The 22617-nt window shown below is 46.9% G+C and overlaps 1 protein-coding gene and 1 pseudogene across 1 annotated transcript in view; one reads left to right on the forward strand and one right to left on the reverse strand.

The window, feature by feature from the left end:
* LOC126142207 (fibrosin-1-like protein) overlaps window positions 1–22617 on the forward strand; it is a 454843-nt gene that overhangs the window by 321439 nt on the left and 110787 nt on the right. The window lies entirely within an intron of this gene.
* On the reverse strand, window positions 16209–16326 carry LOC126098087 (5S ribosomal RNA; annotated as a pseudogene).

Consider the following 22617-nt stretch of genomic DNA (forward strand, 5'->3'; position numbering starts at 1 on the left):
TGCAAACGTCGTCGAACTGTTCGTGCAGATGGTTGTTGTCTTGCAAACGTCCCCATCTGTTGACTTAGGGATCGAGACGTGGTTGCACGATCCGTTACAGCCATGCGGATAAGATGCCCGTCATCTCGACTGCTAGTGATACGAGGCCGTTGAGATCCAGAACGGCGTTCCGTATTATCCCCCTGAACCCACCGATTCCATATTCTGCTAACAGTCATTGGAGCTCGACAAACGTGAGCAACAATGTCGCGATACGATAGACCGAAATCGCGATAGGCTACAATCTGACCTTTATCGTAGTCGGAAACGTGATGGTACGCATTTCTCCTCCTTACACGAGGCATCACAACAACGTTTCACCAGGCAACGCCGGTCAACCGATGTTTGTGTATGAGAAATCGGTTGGAAACTTTCCTCATGTCAGCACGTAGATGTCTCCACCGGCGCCAACCTTGTGCGAATGCTCTGAAAATCTAATCATTTGCGTATCAGAGCATCTTCTTCCTGTCGGTTAAATTTCGCGTCTGTAGCACGTCATCTTCGTGGTGTAGCAATTTTAATGGCCAGTAGTGTAGTATCGACAAATAAGACCGAATGTATCTGCAGAATATTATTATGCCACGACATGCAGTTCGCCGGCCGTTGTGGCCGTGCGGTTCTAGGGGCCTCAGTCTGGAACCGCGTAACCGCTACGGTCGCAGGTTCGAATCCTGCCTCGGGCATGGATGTGTGTGATGTCCTTAGGTTAGTTAGTTTAAGTAGTTCTAAGTTCTAGGGGACTGATGACCACAGATGTTAAGTCCCACAGAGCTCAGAGCCATTTAAAACGACATGCAGTTCAGGAGATAAGCTTCATGAACACTGAGATGCTTGAAAAACTAACCTTCTTAAAACAGAGCACACTCAGGCTGTACTGATCCAGTGTTCGACAGTGAGAGCACTTAACCGCCTGCAGCCCCACGCTATGCCTAGGAGTTCGATTTTTTAATGCGGTTACTGGTTTTTTTTTTAATGGGGTTACTGGTTTTATTGTATTGCTTTGGATATGGCGGACGTAATTTTCATGTGGCGGCATGTTAATGGAGTGGCGTGTTCAGAGACAGCCAACTAAAGTACGGTGGAGTGAAAGAAATTCGTTCGCCCCAGAGGGCAATAGAGCGAGAGAGAACTAGGCTACAGCAAAGTGCCCTCGGCCGCTGGAGTACGCGCCGGCCGGCTCGCACCCTCGGCCGCCGATGCAATTAGGGCGTCGCGCCGAGAGGGCCCTTCCGGAAGGGTGAGGGCGCGGCCGACGCGTGCGCGCCACCGAGGGCCCTCGGGGGCTAGCTTAGGCCGCCGAGCGCTGATTCACCGCTGCCGCAGTCATTAGCGAGCCACCGCTCTCGTCTGAATTCCCCCGCTACACGCGCCGATGGCAAGTCGGCGCTCACGCGTCCGTCTTCCATTAGCCGGCAGGTCTTCAGTTGGGAGAGGTTCAATTTCCTTTACTGCTCAGGGAAGGCGAGGGCACGTGTTCGAAGTCCTGGTCCGGCCAACGGTTGCACTACGGTTTTGTTCAAACAGGACCCAGCTCCATTAATTTTCATGTTGTGAAATATAAAGCTGGGTGCGAATAAATTGCAGACTCTTCAAAAGACGATGATGCAAAAGTTCTAGTCAACATTTCCAGACCGCTGCGCAAACGACCACCAGTCGTCGTGTACTCCAGGAACCAATTAGCGTCAGTTGTGAGTAAGGCGACATGGCGAGAAAGAAGTCCCGAGTTCTTACTTTCTAACCGCACTGATATCCTGATACTGCGCAATTGGGTTGGTTCAAATGGCTCTGAGCACCATGGGACTTAACATCTGAGGTCATGAGTCCCCTAGAACTTAGAACTACTTAAACCTAAGTAACCTAAGGACATCACACACATCCATTCCCGAGGCAGGATTCGAACCTGCGACCGTAGCGGTCGCGCGGTTCCAGCCTGTAGCGCCTATAACCGCTTGGCCACCCCGGTCGGCGCGCAATAGGGACTTCATAAAAGACGCAGTTTACTTTCCATCTCTGTCAACAATTTTCGGGGTGCACTCAGCCTCGTGATGCCAATTGAGGAGCTACTCGACCGAATAGTAGCGGCTCCGGTCAAAGAAAGCCATCATAACGACCGGGAGAGCGGTGTGGTGACCACAGGCCCCTCCTATCCGCATCATCAACTGAGGATGATACGGCGGTCGGATGGTCCCGATGGGCCACTTGTGGCCTGAAGACGGTTGAGTGCTCTGTTAACAATTTACGTTCCGACTCTGTCAACAACTCTGGCCAACCTGCGTAACAGTATCCACCATTAGTTACCTGGAAACACACTGTTTGCCGTGCAGAGCTTACAGTACCCGGACGGCTCGCTGAGCGAGTGCAGTTATGCGTGGGCTGAAGCTGGCCGCGCCGACTGGCAGGCCCGGTGCATAAATCACGGCTGAGGCGAGGCGCCGCGCCGGGGTTAATTGCTGGCCTCGCGGCTGCCGCTGCCCGCTCAGCTACTGCCACGCCTCGGCCCAGATAGGCATCGTCTGCCGTTTACCAGCGTGCTGTGCCGACCGTCCGGATCACGCGCCACGTCTCTCGAGGTCGTTGTTGCCCCTCTCGCGGAAATTCAGATTTGAATTTCATTCTGCACAGTTTCCAGTAACAGTAAGGCAGGCAGCGAACCGAGCGACGAGGCGCTGCAATTAGCACTCTGGGCTCGCCCGCGGAAGCACGACGGTTCAAACCCGAGTCTGGTCATCCTGATGTAAGTCATCCGTGATTTCCCTAAATCGCTTCGGGCAAATGCCGGGATGGTTCCCCTGAAAAGGCACTCCCGATTTCCCTCCCCATCCTTCCCTCATACGATGGGACCGATGACCCCGCTTTTTGGTCCCCTTCCCCAAATCGGCCAACTAACCAACAGACGGCGATCAGCAGCTACCTATTCCCAGTGTGAAAGCTGTTGCGCCAATTAAGCACCACGGCTCTCTGTTCTACACTTAGGCTAGAATGCAATACATAAACGTGAATCTTTTTGAAACCGTTTTTGTTGTGAAATCTCCCCAAAAAATAGTAGACTTCGCTTGTACCTGCGAATCCTCGTTTATTGTGGAATTAAGGTACAACCGGTTTCACGATAATGAATCGCATCTTCAGGATAAATCTACAACAACACGCATACGAATTATAGGCCGTTGAGTGAAAAAAAAAGTGCCTACTTTTAAGGTGATACAAAATTACTCATTTGGCTGGATTACATTAAGCCACTAAATACGGTCTCCCAGGTTGAGTAAGGCACATATCCAGACATCATGAAATACAATAGATATTGGAAAATCCATCGATAAACGTAGATCATTAAGGGTCGTCACTGAAGGACATACTAGTTTACACCTAAACAACAGGGCGAATAAGCGGAAGAACACTGAACTGTGGCATCAGAATCCCGTAAATATAAACGGTAGCAACTTACCGGTGTTGAATTCCTAATGGTACTTACAAAAGCAGCTATCTCGGCTGCGAAGAAGAAATGCTAACTGCATGTGCAGACACTGTGGCTACTAAGTCATAGTGAAAGTTGGCACTATCGTACCTGCTGCACTAGTGCCAGTATATGCCGGTAGAGGGCATGGGGTTTATATAAGCCCGTAGTACTGTAATTTTTTCCAAAGGCTGGCAATCATTTTGCAAATGAAATTGACAACTGAAGATAAATTATGCCGTAACATTACTAACATTTAACACAGTGAAACAATTCTATGTCGTGTGCTATTTTCTTAATTTTTTATTTATTTATTTTTTGCAAGTCCCACTAATTTTGTACGAAAAGTAAAAAGGTAAGCTCTCTACTCAGAACTTTTCCGCTGTCTTACGTATTGGTATCCTATTGTTAAATCTGCGAACATCCATTCCATTTGATGATGCCAGAATACTCCCCTTACAACGTTGGGAGATCATATTGGTTTAATGGCTTAGTGTCATCCAGCCAAAGTAGTACCTTCGTACCTCCTTCATAGTAGGCACAAGCAGTTTTTTCACCTAACCGCCTCTAATTCGCATGGATGTTGTAGATTTAACCTGAAAATGCGATTCATTATCGTCAAAGCGGTTGTACTTTAAACCTGCAGTAATCGCGGTGTAGCAGCTACGAGCGGACTCGACAGTTTTTTAGATGATTTTACTAATTTTTTAAAAATTTTCTTAGGTACGCGTAGATTAGGATGTGATTGCCCACATAAACTTACAGAATCGAATACCCTTCGTTACAGACGGTAGCAAAGGCAGCTGTACTAGATAGTTGGATGAATGGAAAAATGAATACTGGATATTCTGCGTCGCCTCTTGAAAAAAAGTAAAAGCGTCAGGGTAATTTATCTAGTAAACAGGTGAAAAACAGCTGTTATTGAACTACTTTTGTATTCAACAGTAATTACTAGCATGGTAACTAGTCTGACTGGATGATTTAAAGCCGTAGTATTTTCTTAATTCGGTGTAATTTGAAATGATAACAAATGAGCGTTTCCAATGTTTGCGGAGAAAAAAAAAACTTCATTACATACAGCTAGCTGGACTTTTAATAACGTACTGTTCAGCTTCTTATGTATAAAGTCGCCATTGCCCCCCCCCCCGCTCTCTCTCTCTCTCTCTCTCTCTCTCTCTCTCTCTCTCTCTCTCTCTCTCTTTCTCTCTCCTCTCTCTCTCTCTCTCTCTCTCTCACACACACACACACACACACACACACACACACACACACACACACACACACACGAGGGCGCGTTGAGTTGAAGTTCTTTTTACAGGAGTTAATGAGAGAATGAGTAACAGCGCAGGCGTGTCTAAATCTCTTCAGAATTTTTTGCGGGATAATTCTGTTTTAGAACACTTGATTTTGTTCCACTGGGAGCCCATTAATCTTTTGACTAAGTGTCAGTAATTTTCTATTATCGCCGCACTTAAGCGTGGCACGTTCTGTAGACACGAAGACCCCATACTAAAATGCACGTATCTAGGAAAAGAAATCCATCTGCAGTAACATATCAAGTAGTAACCATCCAGACCGACTATAGGTGGAATGACCACATAAAACAAAAGCTGGGAAAGACAGATGCCAGACAGATTCACAGAAGTATCTTAAGGAATTGTAAGTCATCCACCCACGAACAGACCAGAATTGGCAGTCGCTTGTAGAAGAGTACCAGGGACTTAAACTGAACTTCCATGGCGTCTCACTGCAGTCTGCAGGGCCAAAGGAGGCCCCCATGCGATATTAGGCGCCTATCTCATGACATATGCTAAGTCTGCGAATTAGTTCCTATCACACACATCTTGTGAAATGACCACGGCGAGAAAATTAGAGGTATCGGAGCTAATAACCGGCTTACCGACAATCGTTCTTCCCACACGCGCGCCTTTGGCGAGTGGGACAGGAAAGGAGGGGTCAGTTAGTGGTACTAGAATTACCCCCCGCCACACACCATTAGGTGGATTTCGGAGTATCATTTGAATATTATTTATGTTTCATTTGCAGTACCTGTACGTTGCTCGTTACATTTTTTTTACATTTTTTTTTACCTGTTAGCAAGGTGATACGTAATTATTTGACTGTGGGTGAGAAAGAGATAAGGGAGCGAGTGAAGGGAAAAGAGCTAAATGAAAGCCGGGCCATGGAAACCATTTACGGTCGCCGATTTTATTCAGCCGACCCCGCGCCACGCGCTTAGTTCAGTCCTAGCGCGCCCTCATTTACGTAATTGGGTTAATTTAACAGGCGTATTAATGCTTCCGATTAAATTCCGCGCCCCCGTGCGGGTGGCCCGGGGCAGAATTGTTACCCTCGCTAGGGTACGCCCTCGACATAGCTTCCCGGCCCGGCCTGTGTAATTGCATCGCCGCGCGACCGTGATGCGAGTAAATAGCGACTAATTCCTCGCCGGCGGCCCGCGGTCGGATCACGGCTCGCGGGCGCCCACTGCGGCGTGCCAAATGCCGATGCGGTGCGGGCCGCTGCTTCCTGATTGAGGGTTGGCCGGCGCCAGCGTTTCCAAGAAACCAGGGTGAGTCATCGCAAGCGGAACGTAACCTGCGTGTGGGGAGGGGGATTGTCAGTCGAGAGAAGCAGCGCAGGGAGGCAGGCCAGATACTGGAAAATAAATGAGACGAGTACTCTGTTCGCCAAGTTTTAAATCAATCGCTTACGAATTTAAGAACCTTCAACATCGCAGCGCGTCAGCAATCGTTGGTTAATATGTTAAAGAACTAAAAACCCCCCTCGATTGCGAAAAAATCACCTAGTGTTAACCTAGGTTTCGGCGTAGATAACTACATCTTCTTCAGAACAACAATAAAACACCCAAGTGCCTAAGAAGACCTTTGTCAAAGATTAAAAGAACACCATAGCTATACATTTATAAACGAAAAAAAGAAAAACACATACAGTACATATGTACAAAGTCAAAACCACTACCATCAAGTTAAGTAGTGGTTTTGACTTTGTACATATGTACTGTATGTGTTTTCCTTTTTTTTCGTTTCTAATTTATAGCTATGGTGTTCTTTTAATCATTGACAAAGGTCTTCTTAGGCACACCCACGCCCGAGGCAGGATTCGGACCTGCGACCGTGGCGGTCGCGCGGTTCCGGACTGAAGCGCCTAGAACCGCACGGCCACTTCGGCCGGCGAACCCACTCCTCCACATGCTACGCATCTCATTATGGTCTGCAGATTGTAGATATGGCTCTACATTTGTTTTCTGTCAATGTTGTTTCAGCGAACATGTCACGTTTGATTCTTTTAATATTAAAATATTTTCCTTGGTGCGTCACGTATTCGCCATCTCTGATCTTTGGGCTTTATTTTCTGATAATTTGTAGTGTCGGTTTGTTTGCCACGAATACAAATCCTGCGTTACCGGCCCGTACGGGCACTCGGTGCCACCTTTCTTACAGCTGCTGGGGCTCTGGGCTCATGTAACTCTGTGGTGTGTTCCTCCCTCACTTCAACTTCTGACGCGTTAAAGTGCCTGGTGTTAAAAACACGGGAGACGATCCGAACGGCTACAGACTTGTCGCGTCGGCGTCCGGGACTAAAGATGTCGGCGGAATTGCCGGCAGCGGAGGTATTTGCGGCGCAGACGGCTGGGATGTCGCCTGGCGGATCAGCCGCGCGTCGCTGTCAGCCGGAGTGATTTATCGGGCCGTCGCGTCGCGTGCCGGCCCTCCTAGGCGGCGCCAAACTGCGCCTCCCGTCTCACCCGAGGACGAGCTGCCACTTCACACGGCATCCACCCTGCGCACCTCTCCTCTGCTTCTCGCCTGTGGTCTGTAGTCCTGAGCTGCTCTGCACAACAGTCTATGCTGTGCAAGCCTTCTCGTCTCTGCATTACCTCCTCACATCTGCGCTATTACTGCAGCCTACACCCCACTTGACTCTCCTTTCTGCAGTTAACCCTTGTCTCCCCCTATGAATTCCCCCCCCCCTGCCTCCCACGCGCTACACACTTCCATCCACCAGCCTTCTGAGGGGTTTGATGGGGCACGCCACCAATTCCTCTCCTCCTCATTTCAGAGTAGCACTTGCATCCTGTCCTCACTTACTAGCTGGATGTACTCCAGATCTGTCTTTCCCTAGTCTTTTTACCCTCTACATCCCCCTCTAGTACCACTGATCCTACTATCCTCTCCTTCTCCCTTTTCCACAGTTCCTTTCCTCTCCAATTCTGCGCAGAACCTCCACATTCCTTAATTTACCAGTCCACCCAATTTTCCACATTCTTCCTAGCACCGCTTGGATTCCCTTCTGTTCCGGTTTTCTCACACTCCACGTCTCGCTATCACACAGGCTCTGTTCCAAACGTGCGTGCTCAGAAACTTCTTACTCAAATTATGGCCTGTGTTTGATACTAGTAAACTTCTCTTGACCAGAAACTCTTTTCCTGCCTGTGCCAGTCAGCGTTTTATGTCCCCTTTGCTCCGTCCGTCAGAGGTTATTTTGCTGTCTAGGTTGAAGAATTATTCATTATTTTCGTCTTTTACTCTCAGTCCATATTCTGTACTCAGTAGACTGTTCATTCCATTCAGCAGATCGGGTAACTCTTCTTGTTTTCACTTTGCATATACCTGTGGACCTTAAAATTGATATTCTTTCACTCTGAATTTTAATCTCACTGTTGTACCTTGCTTTTATTTCCGTTTATGTCCGCCCCCCGTGGTGGTCAGCGCGACAGACTGTCAATCCTAAAAGCCCGGGCACGATTCCCGGCTGGGTCGAAGATTTTCTCCGCTCAGGAACTGGGTGGTGTGTTGTCCTAATCATCATCATTTCATCGCCATCGACGCGCAAGTCGCCGAAGTGGCGTCAAATCGAAAGACCTGCACCAGGCGAGCGGTCTACCCGACGGAGGCCCTCGTCACACGACATTTCTTGGTCTTCCGATCTCACCGTTGCCTCGTGGTTCTTGCACTCCTTTGTAGATTACTTCCACTTTTTCTCAGGATTTCGAGCACCTTTCAGTATATCCCACTATCCAATGGTTTTTCCTCCTACATATATCTCACAAAAGGACAGTAAAGATAAAACAAGAGAGAATCGAGCCCTCATACAAGATTCCACTAAAAGCTCAGCAGGTACTGTTTACATTAGACTGCCGCCTAAAAAGCGTAAAGATGTGTTCGCAACACAATAGAGCGTTTGCAAATAGTGTTGGAAGGAAGCTGCGACTCAAATATAGACGACAAAATTGGCAGCACAGTTGGTGTGGTTTGAATTTAACCTTACTCAGATCGGTTTGGTAGACACAAGTTGACAACAGAACTGAGTTAGTTTCCTGGTAAGTTAATTTTGTTTTTAATTTCTTTACGCGATTTGCCACTTTTTGTTTCGGTTGCATGCCGTTGGTGTGTGTAGGCATTGTGGTATGTAGGCGGTCGGGAGAGACGCGCAGACTTGCCTCCAGAAGAACCGCTCGCCGTCCCAGATGGTGGGGCTAGCCGGCCAGCCGGCACGCTGCGGCAGGCAGTGTGGGCCCGCAGCCCGCAGCGCGAGGCTCGATTCGCCGGCTCAGGCCGCGCCGTAATCCGCGCTCAGCTGCCGGCTTAGCGACTTGCTGAGCAGAACAGCCCTTAATGAGAACACGCCGGCCCGGATCTGTAGCGCCCCCACGCTGCCGCCGGCCGACGGGCGGCACCGCGGGCACAGCCAGCGCGTCGCCAGCGGTTAACGTTCAGTCACCACTGCCGGCTGAACTGTGATGTGACACCTCACCTTTCGACGACGTCAGCTCGTCTCCGCTGGCATTATTTGAAGTAAAAATGGTGTAAGCGTCGGAGTAGAGAAAGGAGGATGGGCGGGGGAAGAGGGGTGGGGGGTGCTGTAGATACACGTAACTTCCAAAAATTGTTGCCTTCTGTTGAATACTGCACTGACGCTCATCTTTCTAATGCGAAGCTATACTCTTAGACTACGCAACGAATTGTACAGGTTTTTCCATAGTGCAGTATCGAGTTCTGCTCACTGCACTAACTGTTTTCATTTCTCAGCACACGAGCTTCCCTCCGCAGGCTCTGCCGTTAGACCGGCACACTACTGCGGTTATTCAGTTGAGTTACAACAGCAATTCGGGTACTGGGTGTTGTGTTGTCCTTACGTCATACTGATAGGAAAACGGTCTGCAATATATTGTCCTATAGTTTTTTCCGTTATTGTCATGGCCGAGTGGGCACGAACCGAAAGACAATAAATTGAAGTTACAACTACAATTTTCAAGACATTGTCATGTTGATAATAAATTTTCACCGTAGCTGCTAGGCGAAATGCAGACTGGAATTTCGGGACTCCTATGTTTGGTCTCCTGTAGTGACGGATGTTGGACTGTTGTCGACGATGGCCGTCCGGTGTGGCCGAGCGGTTCGAGGCGCTACAGTCTGGAAGTTAAGTCCCATAGTGCTCAGAGCCATTTGAACCATTTGTAGGCGATGCAAAATCAACAAAAATTTTAGCTAAGCAAATTATTTCCTTATTCAACACAACATGGCAGCGTTTAGTCAGAGTTACAGCCCGTAATACTTAAATGCATTGGAGTAAAGTAAGTGTGATTTTTGAGGAAAATAGTCTCGCGTAAAATTGTGAAATGTGTAAGGCGAGGCAGTGTTTCGTTTCGACCGATCAGCTGTGGTCGTCTTCGGGATCTGATACTGGTTGCATTCACGGTACCGCCATGGCCGACATGCCTCATGAAATCGGCCGATAAAGATCAACCGACAAGTCGATATGCGGAGGCCTACGACCTTACCTCATTATTAACCTACTACTGATCATTCTATTGCAGTTTATTGCGTAAGAACTACTCTCTCTGTAGCATTGTCGCAACGGGTGGTTTTCATGCGGTGCAAATTCTGATGACACGACACACAAGGGTAAAGTGCGAAATGTACTTGCAAGCTCTGTACCTCAATGAAAAATAATTGATAATAAATAATAATGTTTGTCAGTGCAGTCCGTCATCGGACTAATTTTTCATTAATCAGCTCTTATGTTCTTACATGAGAATTTCAGATCCATTCTGTAAGCAGAGCAACCAGTCGGTTGCTGTCTAACTACAATGAATCTGAAGATAATCAATCAAGAACGGAACCGTGATCAATGTAAGAAGAACTGCCGTGATACGACTGCATTGGAAGACGTTATTATAACTCAGTTGTCGCCGCTTTTCTCGAATTGACCGTACGTCAAACAGGTTCCGAATAACGTTTTAGGATGTTCTGTGACGTTCATAATAGTTTGTAACGAGTGTAATAAATACTTTGCACTGCTGGAGCCACTGTAAATCAGAGAACTGTGCTCGGCCTGCTGTATCTTTCGGCAGAAGATACTTCGCGCTCGGCCCCTCGCTCTTTTGCCCCGAGACAAGTATTAAGCGGTCTTTATCTCTCTCGCCTGGGACGACGCGCCAACGCACGTGGCAGCTTGTTATTACGGTGTGTAAACACCTGGCCGGCGATCGGCACGCGGCGAAACAATTTAATGACACGCGTTTAGCGGCGAAACGAGGCCGGCACGGAGAAAACGGGTCGTGTTGTGTCGCGTACGGCCGCGCCGCGCTGACGCCTTAATAACTTCTCGCGGAACCAGCATTCGGAAAGGAAAACGCGCCCCGCTAGCGAGAGTAAAAACAAAAAGTAGCTTTAGTTTCAATTACGGCCTCTGCCGAAAAACACAGTCTTTACGAGTAATTCGGGGCCATTAATTACGGCGGTCGATTGTGATCGGGCGGAGCGAGTTTGTGGGGCACGCCACCACGCCTAGCTGCGCCTCGCGAAACTAATTTAAAACGCGTTCTTAATCGGCCCCGTCTGGGCCCCGAGTACGTCCGTGGCAGTTCGTTTCCTCGTCCACGACCGCAGCCTTCTCGGAGCAGAAATTCAAATAACAGTTATCAAAAATCCGTTTGCTCTAAATTACACGCCGCTACACTTTTTGTGCTCGCTTGTCGTCGCGATGCTGGCGTGAAAGTTTCAGCGACATGCCAGCGTGTTGTGGTGCGTAGTCTTACCGGCTCCTTCTCTTTTTGTGGTTATTTGGTTTACTACTAATGGGCGAAATTGAGTCAGATTCACGTTACTTAAACATTTGCCATAACAGCGAATTTGTGTGTTAAATACTTTCGCGCATAACCTAGTAGTAGACGGATGATGAACACAGTAATTATATTTGTACAGTAAAATTTACTTCACTTTTTTTCTAGTCAAATCTCGTAGATCATCTCGATGTGCTATGTTGGCTTCGTTTTGTTTACGTGCTTGTCAATTCTTGCTTAGCTGCAAACAGGTGATGGATTTATCTTCTTATAAGACGCTAACCACGCAAACATTATTTTTTTCATTTATTCTTCTGCATCAGCTAGTTCATATGCACATTTTTAATAACAACACAAATGAACAAAGAACTCGATAGATCTACTTCAAATCATAATATCCAACGAAATGGATTATGCGACTCTCCGCTCGGATACACAAAGAGCTGCGATACCACAAAGTCTTAATATGATAATGCGATACATCGCTTACTAGAGTTACATTCACAAAACGTTTCAAATTAAATTTTATATTGCATTTTATTGTCACTCCTTAAAATTTAAATGTGTAATAAATACCATTACTGATAATGATTATGTAGTTGACATTCTAATAGATTAGCGAAAGGTTTAATATTTTAATTAAAGGTTTTTTTCAATGATAGCACTTTGACAAGATACTTTTTTACGGTTTTTATTGTGATGACTAAGCAAAGACTTCGTATAATTCCAGAAAAATGTCTTCTGCGTCTGTGAAATCTTATATTTCAAATATCGTCAAGTTCAACACTTCCAGAAATGTTCTAAACTCTCCGTTGTTAGTCTACGTCACCATTTGTTTTGCTTCCCCCATACCAGTCTTGACACTTTACAAAAGATCTTAACACGCAGCGCAATAAAAAATAATAGTATGTCACACTTTTTAATTCTCCGTAAGTATAGTAAATAACCGGCACTTCATGTCAGATTGCAAAAGGCGGTAAAATAAACCAATACACACGGATCAGCCAGAACATTGTGATCACCTAGGTAATAGCCGGCATGTCCACCTAACAGCGGCGACGCGTCGTCGCATAGAAGCAGTGAGGCCTCGGTAGGTCACTTGAGGCAAGCCACCTATTACCCGTCAATTCCTGTGAGCGGGGCGGTGAGCTCTGACGCCACGTTCAATGATATCCCAGACGTTTTGGATTGGGTTCGGATCTGGGGAGTTGGGGGGCGAGCACATCAGTTGGAACTGGCCACTGTGTTCCTCGAACCACTCCATCGCACTCCCGATCTTGCGTGTTATCTTGTTGAATAATACCACTGCCGTCGGAAAACATTAAAGTCATGAAGGTGTGTACGTGGTCTGCAAGCAGTGTACGATACACTTAGTGCGTCGTAGTGCATTGCACGAGCTCCACTGGACCCGTGGATGCCTACGTGAAAGTTACCAGAGCACAGTGCAGCCGCCGCCAGGCTGTTCGCCTGGAAGCGATGGAATCGCGCTCTGCCATGAGCATGTTCAAGGACGTATCGGGGTTTCATCAGATCTTGCACCGCTCCGCCACTGCGCCAACGTCGAATGCCCAACGTCACGCGCACATTACAGTCGTAGTTGTCGATTTCGTGGTGTTGACTTTGGCTCATGCGTAGAGTGTTCGGTGTACTGTGTGTTCTCACACACTTGTACTGTGCTCAGCGTTCAAGTCTCACGTTAGTTCCGCCACACTTAGTCACCTGTCCTATTTTAAAGTCTGCCCAGCCTACGACGTCCGACATGTGTAATGAGGGGTGGCCACCCAACAGCAGTACGTGTGGGCGTGGTCTCAGCTTGGTTTCGCTGCGTACTGAAGACGCTCAACACAGCACTCCTCGAACGCCCCAGTCGTGCGGTTTTCGAAATGCTCCTGCCGAGCTTTAGGGCCATCACAATCTGCCCTCGGTCAAATTCAAGGAGATCACGCGCCTTCCCCGGTCTAAACACGGGCAGCACTCTTACTGAAACTACACTCGCTGTGCGTGTGTCTGACTAGCAGTCATTCCTCGCCAGATGACCCTGCTGCCGCCTGGTTCAAAAATGGTTCAAATGGCTCTGAGCACTATGGGACTTAACTTCTAAGGTCATCAGTCCCCTAGAACTTAGAACTACTTAAACCTAACTAACCTAAAGACATCACACACATCTATGCCCGAGGCAGGATTCGAACCTGCGACCGTAGTGGTCGTGCGGTTCCAGACTGTAGCGCCTAGAACCGCTCGGCCACCTCGGCCGGCTGCCGCCTGGACGGGTTTATATCGATAGTAGGTCAGTGGTCATAATTTTCTAGCTGATCAGTGTACTAAGAACAGCGTGCGGATCTTAAGCCAATTGAACATTCCTGGAGTTGTACTTGAAGCAATATTTGTCGGAAGCAAAGCGGTGTCTAAAAAGCGCTTTTTGGAAAGAGAAAATAAATTTCAGATTGGCCTATGCCTGTTCATTCAGTGCCTAGCTTGGTAGTTGTATTAAAATTGGGAGTATTTCCTATTACATGCCAAATTCGGGAATTTATGGTACTGGAAACAGTTTTGGAGGCTATTTATAGAAATACTTTGTGCCAACATGAGTGACAACTTTTTTACATCGATTCACATACGTTCTAATTATGTTGGTTGGTACTGAGTGTCGAGTTTGCCCAGTTTCTGAGGAACAGTAATATAATTGGTACTGGTTGAGCGGGAATTTTTTTCTATGCATTTAGTATCTCTCTCTCCCTCTCTCTCACCCCCGCGCGCGCGCGCGTTATAACGGATATAAGATCAAATATTTCTATTCGTGTCTGAGAGGATCGTGTACCGAACAGCATTACATCAATATCTACTTCGTTTACAGACTAATGCCACTAAAAATTATAGCTATTAGGAATACTATGTTTTTAGTTTGATTAATACTTCCACGTACACGTGGCAGAAGTAAACCATTAATGTTTGCCGGCCGGAGTGGCCGAGCGGTTCTAGGCGCTACAGTCTGGAGCCGCGCGATCGCTACGGTCGCAAGTTCGAATCCTGCCTCGGGCATGGATGTGTGTGATGTCCTCAGGTTAGTTAGGTTTACGTAGTTCTAAGTTCTAGGGCTGATGACCTCAGCAGTTGAGTCCCATAGTGGTCAGAACCATTTTGAACCATTAATGCTTGTTTTCCCGTGGGGACAGCAGGGCAGGTGTTGAAGTATGGACGGAAATGGATCAGTCTATACTTACAGGCGTAGTCTACTTATTGTTAGAAGTGTAGGTACGACAGTGCAGAAAACGTCAGGTTGTTAAGTTTGGGACGTGTTTGTAGGAAGACAGTTCGTCGCAGAGAACGCACGACCAGCACACTTATGTGTGTACATATTAAGATACCATATATAAAAATATGTGTACTTACATCGGTTACTCCCTGTGCAATGTGTTTGTCTAAGGATCTGATTGCGGCAGAACACAATTGTAAGCTTTGTCCCTGGGAGGGAGCATGTTTTGTAAGTAGCTTTTGTGAAAGCCGCTGGCAGGACCGGTGGAAGCGGTGATAAGAAAAGCGTAGCAATCGGCGTGTGGGGGCGTGAAATGGCATCTGCGGGGGCGGTGGCGCGTGACGGCCGGGCCTTCCCCTCCCACTGTCCTCGACAGCTTTGTTTACGTTCCGGCGGCGCGCGTGCTCCGCCGACCGTGAAATATGCCGGCAAAGTAAACGGCCGCCCCTAATCTCTGGCTGGCTTTTTGTTCCTCACACCTGCCGCTGCTGCTCACTCCGCGCTCGCCTTCTTAATTCGCCACCCCGTTAGTTTGTACTGCCGCGTCTGAAAATAATCTCTAAGCTTTTGTATGTTTCACAGAGGATTTTTGCTTACGGATGTCTATTCCTCTTGCACACAAGCAGAAACTGCAGTTTGTTACTGCAGCGTTGAAAGGGTCTCTCAACTGCAGATTCGCCTTTACTGTGTTAAGCATTTTATCTGCAGAGATGGAAACATAGTGGCACGACGACAGATTCCCTGCGATTTTGCATGTTTACTTTCACGGTCTATTTTTGGCAATTGAGTTTCTCATTACGAACATATTCATTTTTAATGGTTTGTTGCTTTATGTTCGAAAGAGTTCTAGTTTATGTGTGAATATTACTACGGTGCCCAAAGCCAAGAAAAACTGCTAAATGCACCGTAACAAATTTACATTACAGCAAAAGTTTTTTGAGCGTCGTCACATACTAAAATACTAATGCAATAAATTTCTTAAATGCGTCAGTGATCATTACGAAATTTAATCTGTTATGACGTTTCATCTACTGGAATCATCAAAACAAAACCTGGAACTTAATTATATTTTACAGGTAGATGTCGGCAGTAAGCGAAAAGCCAATGATTGAAGATTAGCATTAATTCACCCAGGACTTCAGCCGAGCTATCACTAAAAAACTGAAAACTCCTCCCGAACAGGCCATGAAGGCCCAAAGGTACCGACCGGCCGCCGTGTCATCCTCAGACCACAGGCGTCTCTGGATGCGGATATGGAGGGGTATGTGGTAAGCACACCGCTGCTCTGCCGGCCTTATGTCAGTTTCCGAGACCGGAGCCGCTACTTCTCAATCAAGTAGCTCCTCAGTTTGCCTCTGGACTGAGTGCAGCCCGCTTGTCAACAGCGCTCGGCAGACCGGATGGTCACCTATCCAGGTGCTAACCCAACCCGACAGCGCTTAACTTCGGTGATCTGACGGGAACCGGTGTTACCACTGCGGCAAGGCCGTTGGCGAGCTAACGCTAGTTGTAGAAAAAGTAGGTGGCAGCTTTAGATTCGCTGAAAGAATCCGAAGAAAATTTCATTCATCTGGTAACGAAAGACGCACAAAACATACGTTTGGACGCTTCTTACGTTTTGCTCGTCAGTCTGCGATCCCTGAGGGAAGGGAAGGAATACGATCCAGACGATTTCCTTCAGTTAGTGGGTGAGCGTCACGAAGGCGTTCATCAAACGCCACAAAAGTTGCACGCGTTTCATGGAGAGGGTTACTATTAAAATTCCGAAAGCGTACGTTCCGAAAAGTCAGATATTACTTCCTTCCACACACATGTCGCGGTATGACAACGGCGGGAAAAAACAAAAAATTAAATTTTGGATTGAGACTTGCCGAAACTCTTTTAGTACGCGCATTGCGGTGCTGTTTCGCCGTTCAAATATATTGACGTTGAGTGTGCTTTGTCTCTTCGTCATTTAACCCTCCATGGGTTAGAGAAGTAAAAGTCTCACGTGTAGGCAGCTGGCATTTGAGGTTGACTGCGGAACAATTCATCTGCCGCCAACGTATATTTCGCGATTTCGCGTAAGAAACACGAAGATAGGATATCAGAAATTAGGGCTCGCACGGAGGCTTTTGGACAATCGCTTTCGTATGTAAGTAATGTAAATAACGGACACGACACTGATTACTGAAATCACCAATCGGTCTGTTCCTCATGAATTAATACAGGTTTCATTTGTAAGTTATTGGAGGTACCATGCGCCAAGCCAACGATGAACATTAGACTGAAGTTAATACACAAGGGTGAATCGTACACCCCGACACTGAAACTGTACAAATGTAAGAAAAGTGAAACTTCCACTTTTTTATCTTCAGGTAATATGGGGGCACACGCGCGACAGGTGAGCGAATAGCAAAATGTAGTTCTCGTTCTTGTAGAAGCGTTAACTACGAAAGTCACGTCGATTTTGATACATTTGCAATCCAGTATCAGAATTAGCTTTCTGCACCGCCGCCACCATCATGTTCAGCAGACTACTAATACAGCGCCCGTGGGGCCTCGCTCCCGTAACAGCGATCAATTATTACCCATAAATTGTCGATTCATCACGCATGAATTACGTCAGATAAATCAGAGATAATCTTGAGCGAACACAGCTGAAGAGCTGACTTGAGAGGCTGCGCAGTGCAGCTTCCCCGTCCCCCCCTCCACGCTTGCGGCGCCCAGTGACTGATTCATTTTTTCCTAAGTTTCTTTTTTTCTTCTCTCTCTATCGTCTCGCCGACACCTAGCGACTGCGGTGTTAATTGTGACGGCGGTGCAGAATTCGCCGGCTGCTTACTGAAGCTCGATCGGCGACCGGGAGCGGATTCCACAGGGCTCGCCTTCTGATGGATGCTTGCCGGCTCATAAATATGGATTGCCGCCTCCCATTCAAGAAGTCACGTACTGCTCGCCCCGCGCTGCCTGCCTCTCCTCCCGCCGACGAAATTAATCGAAACCGATTTGAGAGATTGCGAGTCACCGATTGAACCTGTTTGCCGTGGACTTGCCTTTCGGCTCTCGGCGCCAGCAAAAAAGACGGAGAGGAACGCGGGGGGCAGAGAGCTCGCTAAGAAGGGAAGAAGAAGAAGGAAAAAGAGAACTGGAGAGGGAAGGAAGGAGGAAAAAAAAGACCAGTAGGAGCGGTACTCCGCTGCTCAGCGACCGTGAAGCCAAATACATTAAACCCTCCGCGCCGGAGTTAGCTTTTTTATGCTCTTTGATGAGCGGGATCGTTAAATAATATTCTCCTTTGTGCTCTCTTCCGATTTAATTCCTGGCGTCGTCGCTCCGCTCTCGCGAGTTGCATTTTGCCCGTTTTTCCTTCGAAAAGGGCGATAACTTACTGTGTAAAAGTAGAGCATCGTCCGCAGTTATAATTAAAATCGGATTTACTTCGGATACACTTCCTCGGAACTTTCATCGGGCAATCGGTTTGACTTTCTGATTGGCCGTGCGGTTTCGTACATCTTTAACAACGCCACTCGCTTATGGATTTTACTGCTTCTTGTCAGAATCAGAAACGAGCTGCGAAAGTCCCATTTTGCATGTAGTTACGTTGACTTGTAACTAGACCACTCCTAGTAATGCTTGTTAATATTGTAATAATAGGAAATACGTTATTATCGTGTAGGTATAAGCCTGTAAATATGAAAATCATCTTGCACAGTTACACAGTTTTTCAACGAAGGAAATAATACCACATAAACGAAACAGTAACGGTTTAGCGGCGAGCTGAAGCTGCGATTGGACAAGGGAATCGGCTGTCTACATTGGACAAGGGAATCGGCTGTCTACTATTCGAAGGAACCATTTTCCGTAAGCAGTTTACGAAAACCTCGGAAAACCCAAATCTAGAATGGCAGACCGGGGTTTGAATCGCTGTAACGCCGAAGATTAGTCCAAAAATAATCCACGATCGTATTCGTATTGTACGAGGACTATCCGGAAAGTAAAGTCCGATCGGTCGCAAAATGCAAACCACTGTGAAAATCAAAAACGTTCTATTTGCAACTGTTAGTTGCACTTTCCAGCTACTTCTTTGCATAGTCGCTGTCCCGACTTCAGACACGTCTCATAGCTTTACCAACTTCTCAATACCCTTGTCGTAGAAGGCGGAGCCGCGTGTTACTTCCGCCAGTTCTCTAGGCTGGTCTGCAGCTCGTTGTCTGTGCCAAGACGTTGTCTTCACAGCCACCGGTTCATGTGAGCAGAGATGAAACTCAGGGGGAGCCAATTACGGGCTATATTATGGGTGGTCACACACTTCCCATCGAAAACGCTGCAGGAGCATCTTCACTGTCCCTGCAGAGTGCGTTTGAGAGCTGTCATGAACAAGGAAAAGCATGATACTTACGTTATATGGGTTGCACGACATTGGCGAAATCTCTCACCAGGCCTTCATACTTGATGAGAGACTCCATTATTTTCTGGGCAACTCTACGTGCTCATTGTGCATTCAGAACTGAAAAGATCAACGTGATGCTATCGACGAGCATACTGGAGATAACCGTGCAAGGCTTCAACGGATTTTCACTGTTGTTTCCATTTCGGCACCGACCGGAACTTACTTTCGAAATACCCCTTCTTTATTCCGATTTCTGAGTGTGATGTATTTGATTCCTAATGCATGTTTTGACATACAGCCACCATCAAATTCTCAGCAAAATAATCATGTAATTGTTTTAAATAAATTAACGGTGTGTTATGGATACAAACTGTAATAAAATATTTTGAGCTGGGTGCACTGACCTTCTCTTGCAGTTAATTAGACTCATTTTGAAGATTAATCGCAGTTACTAACTTCAGAACATAAAATCTTACACAGATTCGCAACGTTAACGTTCAACGGCAAACATCACGTTCTTGTCAGTCTCATTTTTGTGGCGTAGTTTGTTACTGATGGTTTAAAAACGATTATAACAAGCGCTAAGCGCATTTGTATTGTGTACGACAACGTTTTTCGTAACTTTGAGCGCAGCTGAGACATAAAAGAGCTCCCTGCAGAAATGCGTTCTTCACGGGAAACTTTTAAGCATGCCTCATCTCAGAAGGACATTGGAAAGCATCCCTCTGAAGATGGGAAAAGTTTTGTAGCAACAGGAGAGAGACAGAGAGACAGAGAGAGAGAGAGAGAGAGAGAGAGAGGGGGGGGGGGGGGACGGCAAAACAGGAGAAGGAAAAAGGTATGAGGTTTGGCGACGACTAACCAGTTGGAAGGAACAAGTCACTTACCCTCCAACAAATCTTCAGCTATTTCTCAACCCGCTTATAAATATGCCGTGACTACATCCGTATAATAAACTCGCAGCGGTGAGGTTCCCAGTAGAAGCCCGCCTGTTATTTGTAACATCTTAAACAAAGAAGCAACGATTCGGAAGCTTTCTGTACGGGGCTGTTTAGCTGCCAGCACTGTAATAAACGGCGGTGAGGGGCCAGAGCTAAAACGAAGAGGCCGGCTGTTTGTCTTTGGCCGAAATGCCTGTTGAAATAGCGCGCATTGTCTCTCGGCAAACTCTGCATCAGTTGAGAAATCGTAGTTTGTGCTCATTAACGCTAACAGCCCGGCCCGCGATAGAAATGGAGGAACGAGTTCTGTGTTACAAGCCGCATTGTCGGAAGCACTCTTGCCGCACAGGATCGTAAAATCTGTTGCTAAGTGGAAGCAATTGTCTAGGGAGAGAGTCTCCCCGCATACGCTCACAGTGGAAGCGTGCCGACGAGCAGGTGAGAGGGCATTTAGCTGTTATCTAGTTTGAAATGTTCAGTTCGGCGTTTCTGTTACACTACTCTGTGTGATTCAACCTTGCACTATTCAGGGTAGATTGTACCTCTTGGACAATAGAATCGGAAGTGCACCGTGCAGATTTTCTGTAATGGAGCTTAGCACTTTGTTACCAGTCTCGATTGTACGCCCTACTCCTCCACCTCCCCCTCCCCCCACGGTTTTCGGAGGACGCGTCGGTTTGGCTGGGTAATGCGGCGCTGCTTCATAGGATTTGTTACGCGAGGCTGCTCGCCAGACAAATTGACGAAGACGGCTGAGGCACTTTCGCTCACTGCCTTATTGAGAAATCCATTTACTCATAAACGCCGATTTCCCCAGACACTGTCGCAAATTTCTCATGGCGAGCAGTTACTGAGACGAGAACTTAAGAGTCAGTCGGTGGCTGCATTTTTATCGGGAAAGAAATTGAAGTGAAGTGGAAATTGAGGGATCTGTCGGTATAATACTGTCGTGTAGTCTGTGTTCGCGGGAGTGATGGGGAACAAAAAGTGGGAGACAATTGTTGTTCAAATCTTCAAACAAGGGTACTTTTTTCTGTACTCGTTGGAACTGTCAACAGAGCGAATGCGCATTTAGTGAAAAATACAACCGTGACAATAATTAGCCAAATGGCAAATCGCCAAATTTCCGTAACACAGTAGTATTCTCTCTCTATATTAGTCGACGTCGAGCTCTTGGAAGAGGACCTCAAGACTCAAGGACAGGGAATTACACAGGCCGTGCCGTTTTCAAGAAAATCATTACGGCATTCGCCTAGGCGATTTTGGGCCACCGCAGAAAACTTGAATTTGGAACGCCTTTAATGTTCCACTAAGGCAGTACAGTATTTATTATTTTTTGTAATGCAAGCGCGAGCAATGATTGCGACACCTTACTGCTGTCAGCCTTTCGCAGAATGTTAAAATACGAATAAACAGGGAAACAGGAGAAATTAGTCTGGTAATATTCCACTGTGGACGTGTTATTTATGTCTCCTGTGTAAATCTATATCGCTACACACAAATCCATTCCCAGCTGACATAGCACTCATTCTCTGATGACCGTGCTGTAATCTCCACATTGAATTCACTCTATAGAAGGGGAAACAGTGTAGGTGTCATTTGCATAAAACAGCTTCTAACGTCTGACTACTTTACAAATCAGTTGTGTTTAAATATGGGCATACTGTGGATGCATGAACAGTGCAAATTTAGTAAATGATGGATTTTTTTTCTTTCATGGTTTTGTGGGAATTGTAAACGGGAACACTTAAATTGTGATAACTTGTCTCGTTGTGTTACACGTGTGACGTAATATAATACTTTTTAATGAGTATATTGTGATAGCATTTTAAAATGGCTCAGTAATTATATAAAATGCTGAAAACCGATTTTTTGCTGACTCTGAAAGTCCTTAGATGGGCAGCCTGCGAATGGGTCTGTGTGATTTTTATATTATACAATACAGTTATATACACTGAAGAGCCAAAGAAACTGGCACACCTCTCTAATATCGTGTAGGGCTCCCGCGAGCACGCAGAAGTGCCGCAACTCCACGTGGCATGGACTCGACTAATGTCTGAAGTAGAGCTGGGGGGAGTCCTGCAAGAGTGCCTATAAATTCGAAAGAGTACGAGGGGGTGCAGATCTCTTCTGAACAGCAAGTTGCAAGGCATCCCGGATATGCTCAATCATGTTCATGTCTGGGGTGTTTGGTGGCAAGCAGAAGTGTTTAAACTCAGAAGAGTCTTTCTGGAGCCACTCTGTAGCAATTCTGCACGTGTGGGGCGTCGCATTGTCCTACTGTAGTTGCCCAAGGCCGTCGGAATAGACAATGGTCATCAGTGGATGCAGGTGATCAGACATGATGCTTACGTACGTGTCACTTGTCAGAGTCGTATCTTGAGTATCAGGGGTCCCATACCACTCGAACTGCACACGCCCCACACCAGTACAGAGCCTCCAACTTGAACAGCCCCCTGCTGACGTGCAGCG

The sequence above is a fragment of the Schistocerca cancellata genome, chromosome 1 (assembly GCF_023864275.1).
Source record: "Schistocerca cancellata isolate TAMUIC-IGC-003103 chromosome 1, iqSchCanc2.1, whole genome shotgun sequence".
NCBI lineage: Eukaryota > Metazoa > Arthropoda > Insecta > Orthoptera > Acrididae > Schistocerca > Schistocerca cancellata.